This window comes from Ovis aries, chromosome 16, assembly GCF_016772045.2.
Source record: "Ovis aries strain OAR_USU_Benz2616 breed Rambouillet chromosome 16, ARS-UI_Ramb_v3.0, whole genome shotgun sequence".
In the NCBI taxonomy this organism is placed as follows: Eukaryota; Metazoa; Chordata; class Mammalia; order Artiodactyla; family Bovidae; genus Ovis; species Ovis aries.
Genome location: NC_056069.1, coordinates 70,570,956 through 70,579,977, shown reverse-complemented (window position 1 = coordinate 70,579,977; position 9,022 = coordinate 70,570,956).

The window sequence follows — 9,022 nt, the reverse complement described above, 5'->3', positions numbered from 1 at the left end:
TCGTGACCACGGGCGGGTACGTCCTGGCAGCCGGGTGGGGGGGCCCTGCTGGACCCGCATCCTGTGGCTTAGAGGCTGGATGTGTCTGGGGCAAGCGCTGGTCTGATTCTGGAATCCAGAGTCTGACGGAGCCAAGCCCAGGTCCATCTGTTCACCCCCGTGATCATCTTACCGAGCCCTGTGGCCCCGTCTCCTAAACGAGAGAGCTTCCTGGAGCCCAGTCCCCGTGGCGTGGAGGCGCCTGCTGAAATGCCTCCTGTTTCATTCAGGGCCCAGTGGGTCGGTTTTGCTTGACTCTGTTCTAGCCTGTCTTGCTTTGAGGAGCAGATGACAAAATGCAGAAAAGCGTTGAGAAGATCCTGGGTCCTCGAGTCCCTGGGAGTGAAGGCATCTGTCCAAAGCTTCCAGGTTAGTGCTTTCATCGTGGGGGTCCACGGTGGACCCGGAGGAGGACGCTATCACCTAATCTGGGTATCAGGAAACTACGCACTTCCGAGCCCTTTCCCCCAGGCAGCAACCCACATGGAAAGACCCTGCTCGGCCTAAAGGGAAGGAGGTCTTCCCTCTGCAGCTCCGAGGGTCGGCCTCAGCTGACAGGGGTTAGGGACACACAGGACTGGACAGAAAAAAGGGGATAGAGCGTGAAGAAATGCAAAAAAGAAAACCGCAATAAAGAAAAGCAGAAGACTGTTATGTGGATATTCATTAATCTCTGAGCGAGCTGGAACATTCTACATGGAAAAGCACCAGGAACATACCCAGGTTAACGACATTAAATTAAAAAAAAATCTACGTTGTAAAACAAACACCTTAATATTAGAAGGCCAGTGTCACCAACAGAGAAATTTACTTTTTAGCAAATGGGACGGAAAAAAGGTTAATGCATTTACTAGGAGGAGTTCTCTTATATATTCATTTGTCAATAAGACTAACAAAAAGCGACAGAAGACATGAGCCAAAAAATCAATAGGTGGCTGACAAAGAAACCCAAAAATGTCAGAAAGAAAAAGCCTGTCAGCTCGTTCCAAACCAAGGGCATCTCTAGTCAGGACATTCTGACTCGGCCCTCCGGGGGGTGCCGGGGGTTTCTGAGCAGGGTGGACGCTGCCGAGGGCCAGCGGACAGAGGCTCGCACAGCCTCCACGCGGGGACGGAGGCAGCGCCGCCTGGCCTGGAGACACCCGCAGAAGCGCAGCACAGGAACCTGGGACATGGGGAACCTGGAGTGTGTCCGAGTGGAGGCTGCAGATGTGAACGGAGACTCCCGCAGCAGGGATGCAGGCACACGCTCACTGAGCGCCGCTGTGTAAGGGTGTGGTTGTGCTGGCTCTGGGCATCGGTGCCTGGGCTTTCTCCGGTGGCAGAGGGCAGCGCTGCTCTCTGCTGCAGGGTGCAGACTTCTCTTGTTGGGAGCTCCGGGCTAGGGTGCGGGGCTTTGGTAGCTGTCATGTGTGGGCTCAGTGGCCCTGAGGCGTGTGAGCCCTTCCCAGGCCACGTTTCCTACAGGGGCAGAGGGATTCTCTACCACCGAGGCACCAGGGAGGCCCGAATGCCATTTTCATGGTGAAAAATTAAAAATAACTTAATGTCCCCCAGCACAGTGACACTTTGATTTCCTCAAGGGTGCTCCCAAAGCACTGTAGGAGTTTCATAATCTTAGATGTTGTTCAGCACCATGGGACAAGAAGAAAAATATGCAATTAGACTAAACTCAAGCCACGTAATCTCTGCTAACTGCTAAGTCGCTTCAGTCGTGTCCGACTCTGTGCAACCCCATAGACGGCAGCCCACCAGGCTCCCCCGTCCCTGGGGTTCTCCAGGCAAGAACACTGGAGTGGGTTGCCATGTCCTTCTCCAATGCATGAAAGTGAAAGTGAAGTCGCTCAGTCATGTCCGACTCTTAGCGACCCCATGGACTGCAGCCCACCAGGCTCCTCCGTCCATGGGATTTTCCAGGCAAGAAGAGTACTGGAGTGGGGTGCCATTGCCTTAATGCAAAAACATACCACACAGAAAATATCCAGGGGGCAGTCAAGTCACTCAGCCCAGGGGAAGTGTAGCATGGCCGCTGGGGTGGAGTACTTGGTGCGGAGGTCACTGCATCCCTAAACCTCACTTTCTGCATGTGAAATGCAGATTAGACCAGCTCCCACCTCCCAGAACTGTGGGGAGGACGCACGAGCAGGTCACGAGCGCCTTCAGCCCTGGCGGCTGCAAGGTCTCCCTCACGAGCTGACTGAGTCAGGTGTTGCTCTCAAGCAGCCACAGGCACTCTGTAAGCAAAGGCAGTGACTGGGCCAGGAGGATTTATTTTGGGATGCAAAAACTGAATTCCGATTAGTTTCTGCATGTCATGAAATGCTCTTATTTTGACTTTTTGAAAACAAGCATTTAAAACCATAGAACGTTCTTAACTTCAGGGCTGTACAGACGCCAGCACAGACTGAAGGGGCTCAGGCACTACGGTTCACTGACCCTGGCTTGAGATGTTGCCTGGAATTCATATTAGCTACTAAAACGATTGCCTCATTGTTATTTGAAAAAAAAAAAGGGATGAAAACACGATGTAAACTTTGATATTCTATAATTGTAGTTGACTTTTACTTTCCTCTTTGCCTTTTCCTGGATTTTCCCATTTTTCTGAGTTGTGTCAAGAGGAATCATTTCATAATTTCAAAAAGCAAACTTTGAAAGTTATGTGAACCTAGAACATCAAAATCTCTGTAAGAAAAGCAGAAAAAGAAAACAACCGACATCCTAAGATCCACTTCGTCTCAGTGTTGGCGATGCTAAGAGGTCTTTGAACGTATGGGAAACAGCTCAGAGACTAAACGCAAATTCCACAGGAGACGCAGCCAAGGAGCCGTGTTTCCTTCAGCGGTTGAAGGAAAAATATTTATTCTGCTGGTGGACCTTGTCACAGGAGCGCAGGAGGGGCTGGGGCCCTGGAGTCCTGTCTGTGGTCTGAGACGGGGCTGGAATTTGTATTCACCCAGCAGACCTGTTCCTGCAGGAGGGCAAGTGTTGCTGATACTAGGAAGAGCAGCAGGTTTGAGATGGAATGTCTTCCTTGTTTGCTTGTTCCTGATTTAAAAGTCGGAATGTCCTCACTTGAGATTTCTTCTAAACTGGTCTCAGAAGCAGCAGAACCTGTCACTGAAATAAATGGATGCACTTAAGACGCAGGAGCAGAGCTCTGTAGCCTCCTGATACGTTCTGGCCCCGACCCTTTCGGCAAGAAGCGTTTAGAGATTAATTCTTTCTTGTTCACTCTCTCAGTCGTGTCTGACTCCTCCTGACCCCATGGGCTGCAGCACGCCAGGCCTCCCTGTCCATCACCAGCTCCCGGAGTTTACTCCAAGTCATGTCCATCGAGTCGGTGATGCCATCCAGCCATCTCATCCTCTGTCGTCCCCTTCTCCTCCTGCCCTCAATCTCTCCCAGCATCAGGGTCTTTGCAATTGAGTCAGCTCTTCGCATCAGGTGGCCAAAGCACTGGAGCTTCAGCGTCAGCGTCAGTCCCTTCCAATGAGTGTTCAGAGTTGATTTCCTTTCATTTCATTTTTCCCAGTTTACTGAGAGAGTCAGCCAGACCTGGCTGTGTCACGGGATAGCTTTTGAATCTCTCAGTCTGTACCTGCAGCAGGCAGCCCACAATGGAGCAAAATAGAAAGTGATGAGCAGAGTGCTTGCCGGACAAGGCACCCGTGACCCCAGGGAGGTGAGGACGAACCCATGAGACCTGCGCGGTGTGAGTGCCCCTGTGGAGGAAAACGGAAGACGTAACGGGGAGTCTGTGAATTCAAACAGAGGAGACACAGGGCCCTGGCCGGTGAGCCCAGAAAGCCCTGAAGGCTGCCTGGAGGGGGCGCAGGAGCCCCGGGGGAGACTGTCCACCCTCTCCAGGCTTCCTCCTGGGACAGGGCACTTCAGCAGGGCAGAGGGACAGGGGGCGGGGACTCCAGAGAAAAGAGGGCAGAGCTGCGGGCCTCCAGCAGCAACGGCAGGTTCTACGACCGAAGAGAAACAGCCGCAGGGGGAGTTCTGGGAAGACAGAGCTGCCCCGAGCCACGCCACCTTCTCCAGTTCAGGAAAGCTGACCTCATGTAAAAGCACTGAAGCCAGATCCCAGACAAAGCTTTCCTTAGACAGCAAGGAGGAGAATTAAGTCCCTGCAAAGGCGGAAGAGGAGGTGACGCGCAGGCGAGTCAGACCTTCACACGCGCGTTCAAAATTAGGTGAAAGACACTGGAAATGATACAGGATGGGGGACGAAAGCGTAAACCGGAATCGGAACCACGCAGAAATGAGGTAGAGGACAAACAGGAAGTAGTTAGGAGAAAATAATCAGAAAACAGGATAAATTGAAAGAAATACGAAGGAGAGCAACAGGAAGAGAAACAAGAAAAATTTCATGAATAAAACTAAGAGCTTGAAGGATTTGAAAGTGACAAACGCTGAAGCTCAAGTCGTAGGAAGGTATTAGTCGCTGAGTCGTGTCTGACTCTTTGTGACCCTATGGACTGCAGCCCACCAGGCTCCTCTGTCCATGTGGTTCTCCGCACAGAAATAATGGAGTGGGTTTCCATTTCCTCCTCTTATAAATAACAGGTGCTCAGGGTGAAAATAAACAGCTCGAGGAAACAGAAGAAATACTGGAAGCTGTAACTCAAGAAAATATTCTGCAATGTAAAAAAGAAAAAAAAATACTACACTATACTACATATTCAAAGAGCTTCACATGTCTGATAATCTGGACCCAAATGGCCACGATCAAGACACCTCCTCATAAATTTCCTGGATTTTACAAAAGAAAGAACAAAAACTCCTTTTGGGGTCCTGCAAACATTACAAGAAATTCATAAGGGAGAGAAATTACATATTCCATCCTATTTTTTTTAACAACAACACTACGCCAATAGTAAACGGAGGAATGTATTTGATAAAAAGGAAGCAAAAATGAGCCCATAATTTTGTAGCCTGAGAGACTTTCCGTTTGTCACCTGCAAACATCCAGAAGAATATTATGTCCCCGAGCCCTTTCTGAGAAATCTAGCAGAGAACCAATAATAGAGGGCGGAAAACCTCAGAGAGACTGCGACTTAGCGCTTCGCCATGTTGGCGCCGGCATCAGCGAGGAGCAGAGCTCCCGGAGGGCGTCAGCGAGGAGCAGAGCTCCCGGGAGGCTGATCGGCAGCTGCAGTCGCAGTCCAGCCTTCCTCGCAGATTCTCTAAGGTGGCGTGGTGTTGCTGACAGTGGGCATTGGTCGTCTGTAACAGGGGACAAGTCAGCGAGGGACTGTGAGACACTAATCACAGACCTCCTCTGTGTCTGGGTGAGGCTTCCCTGGTGGCTCAGACGATAAAGTGTCTGCCTGCAATGTAGGAGACCTGGGTTCGATCCCTGGGTCAGGAAGATCCCCTGGAGAAGGGAAAGGCAACCCACTCCAGTAATATGGGCCTGGAGAATCCCATGGACAGAGGAGCCTGGTAGGCTACAGTCCATGGGGTCGCAAAGAGTCGGACATGACTGAGCGACTTCTCTCTCTCTCTGTGTTTGAGCAACAGGCTCCACAGCCTGGGTGAATCTACATTACGCCCAGAGGGGAAGCACATGTTTCTGTTGTCCTGAATCTGGGGAGGAAACACCAGCGTGAACTCCAGAGGAGTGTGCTTCAGTGCAAACACCGCATCTGTGTTCTGCCCAGACGAGGGAACCCTGGCCATCAGCAGTGAGTGGTCCCGAACCACCCTCTCCTGCTGGAAGGAACCCGGGCTTCTTGGGGGGATGTCTCATTTCTGGCCTGGAGCAAATGTGCAGGACCAGAAAGTGTACAGCTTGGCAGATGCCGAAGAGCCCTCAAATGGCCCCTGGTCATGTCAGGAGGACACAAGGGCCGGTTCAGACCCGGGCCTCCAGCCAAAGATGTAGCAACTTCAGTTAGTGAGGACCCATCACTTAGGTTTAAATCTATGCGTTCTCAACACTATTCAGAAATAATAGATGACCTTCAGAGGCTGATAGGAAGCCAGCTGATTGCCTTGAAAACTGAATAAAGGATAGCGATTAGCGATCTGGGCCACCTTCCTTTCATAACGTGTTCTGGAGGACCAAGCGGTGAGTAAGGAGAATCTTGCCATTGAATTTATTCCAACAAAATGTGAAAAAGAAATTGGAGAGGAAATAAAACTATAGATGAAGTAAGACTTAGACGACCTAAGGATTCAAAAGTGGGCAGGGCTGAGCTGCAGCACTGGGTGATAAAGTGTCAGGAAACACAGGAGCGGTTTCTATGGGAGCCAAGGGGGGTGCTGGGATGGGATGGGGTTTCTGGGGCAACTGGACGGAGTTGTAGCTATAGAGTATTCTGCTTGAATGACACACAACACCATATGATTATCTTAGGGGGTTTGCTCTATCTGCTTTATTTTACAGCAAAACACTTAAAAATAAATTTGTAAGACATCAACGTAGTATCCTGTTGTAATTATTTCCTGACATTGTAAAAAAAGTTTCAAGGCTTAAGAGAGGAGATGAGTTCTGTTTTGAGCAGTCTGTCCCTGATCTGCAGTTCCATTCATGTGGGCAACACGGAACGAGGCAGGGACGGCCCTGGAGAGACGCGAGGCCCACCGTGTGCAGAGGACACTCTGCAAACCCAGGGGTGTTCAGAGCTCACGTGTGGAAGACCACGTTTTCTCTGCTGCTGGACGGTGTGTGCTTTAAAGTTGGTGCTGTGATTAAATTCCTTGGGATTTACTGTTTGAAAGGGGCATTTGCATTTCTCTGGTTATGGCCTTTTCCTGCTTTGCTATTGGGTTTTCAGTCTATGCCTTCATGATTCCCAGGGCTTTTTGCACCTAGGATATATATTAACCCTTGTCTTTGGCAGGAACTTAAGAGCCCCTTTCTCAGTCTGTCTTCTGAGTATTTTCGGATGCTTGTTTGTGTGTTTTCTCTTCTTTGGTCTTGCAGAAGTTTATTTTTTGAAGGAGCTTGCAACAGAAATCTTCTGAGTGCTTGGGCGGAGGCCAGGGAAGCTCTCCAAGTGTCCAGCGTCGAGGACGCTCTTCTTGTCGCGCTGAGATGCGGTGCAGCCCGCAGCGGCCCCTGGTGCAGAGGAGCGTCGTGCCTCCTGGACTGCCGGGGCCCCTCGGGGCCCTGGAGGCCAGGAGCCGGGCCCGCGACTCTCCAAGCCGCATTTCGCTCCCTTTCTAGGATGTGCTGCCTTCCAGCGCCTGTGAGGATCCCAGGCTCCTCTCTTGCCCCAATATCTGTCACATGTCCAGGACTGGCCTCTCCTTCTGGGCATTTCTGAGGCCCCCTCCCCACTTCTGTGCCCACTGTCCTTCCCGGGACAACTCGTCAGCTGCTCCTCTGCCTTGGGGACATTGGGAGCACCTGGGGTGTGCAAATTCTGTCTCTCCCCAGGGCCACTGGAGTGTAGTGTCACAGTCCTGTTGGTGCCCTGTCTCGAAGGTGAAGGAGGCTCGTTCAGAGCAGAGCGGCCGCCACGTTCCCACCTGGATCAACTCCAGCATCTTCGTTTGTAATATTTTCTTATTATTTAGTTCGAGACATTTCCCCACTTTTCACTGTAATTCTGTTTTTGACATTGGCTACTTAGAAGTACATTTTTTAATTTAGAAACTTGTGGAGATAATCCTCTAATTGTTTGGGGGTTATTGATATCTGGATGGAGGTTACTTGGTTGGACAACACACTGCTATGATTTCCATCCTTTGAAACGTGTTGAGACTTGTTTAAGGCCCAGCATTTTGTCAATTCATAAAATCTATGCCTAAACAGAATGCCTGCCAGGTAGTAACTGGGACAGTGTTCCATGTTTCCATCACCCAAATGTTTTGACCATGGTTTTAAACGCATCTACAGAGTGAATTTTTAGATATTGGGTCTGCTGCTGCTGCTGCTGCTAAGTCGCTTCAGTCGTGTCCGACTCTGTGCAACCCCAGAGACGGCAGCCCACCAGGCTCCCCCGTCCCTGGGATTCTCCAGGAAAGAACACTGGAGTCTACCATCACTAAAAGTTGCCTGTTGTTGCTCAGTCGTGTCTGACTCTTTTCGACCCCATAAACCGCTGCATGCCAGGCCTCCCTGTCCATCACTAGCTCCTGGAGTTCACTCAGACTCACGTCCATCGAGTCACTGATGCCATCCAGCCATCTCATCCTCTGTCGTCCCCTTCTCCTCCTGCCCCCAATCCCTCCTGGCATCAATCTTTTCCAATGAGTCAGCTCTTCACATGAGGTGGCCAAAGTACTGGAGTTTCAGCTTCAGCATCAGTCCTTCCACTGAACACCCAGGGCTGATCTCTCTTAGGATGGGCTTGTTTGAGCTCCTTGCAGTCCAAGGGGCTCTCAGGAGTCTTCTCCAGCACCACAGTTCAAAAGCATCAATTCTCCTTATAGTCCTGCCAGATTTTGCATCATAAATTCTGAGATTCTTTGAAACAGGGTAATTGCAGGGAGGTTTTGTTTCTGTTGTTTTCCAACACGAAGCAGATTGAACGAGAGCAAAATCGGCAGGCTCGGATCAGGCGCCTCAGGCCTGAGGACGGAGCTGCAGATTCACGTTTCCTGTCTTTATGCTTCCTGTTCTGCCGTCGCCATTCTGAGTCCCTGGCTAACCCCTCCGGGCACGAAGCCCCAGTTGGGTCTGGGCCAGGGACGGCTGAGCAGAACTGAGGCCTGGACTCCCTGCACTGACCTCAGGAGGGACGCCGATGAGGTCTCCATGGGGCCAGCGGTGTGGCCAGATTTCTCAGAATTTACCTCCACCAAGAAAATGCTGTTCATCACATAATGCTGTTCATAAACAACTCACACACTCAAGTGAAGCTCACAGAGCCAATAGCAACCAAAGCAACTTTAGAAGTTAGACTTTTCAAGGAAGACCCTTTATCACTGGCACGGTTTAGGCCTGTGCCTGGCGAGGATGGGAATCCACCCACGCCTTTGGGGTGGCCTCACTGTTCTTCTCAAGTCTCTGCAGAAAGGCAAC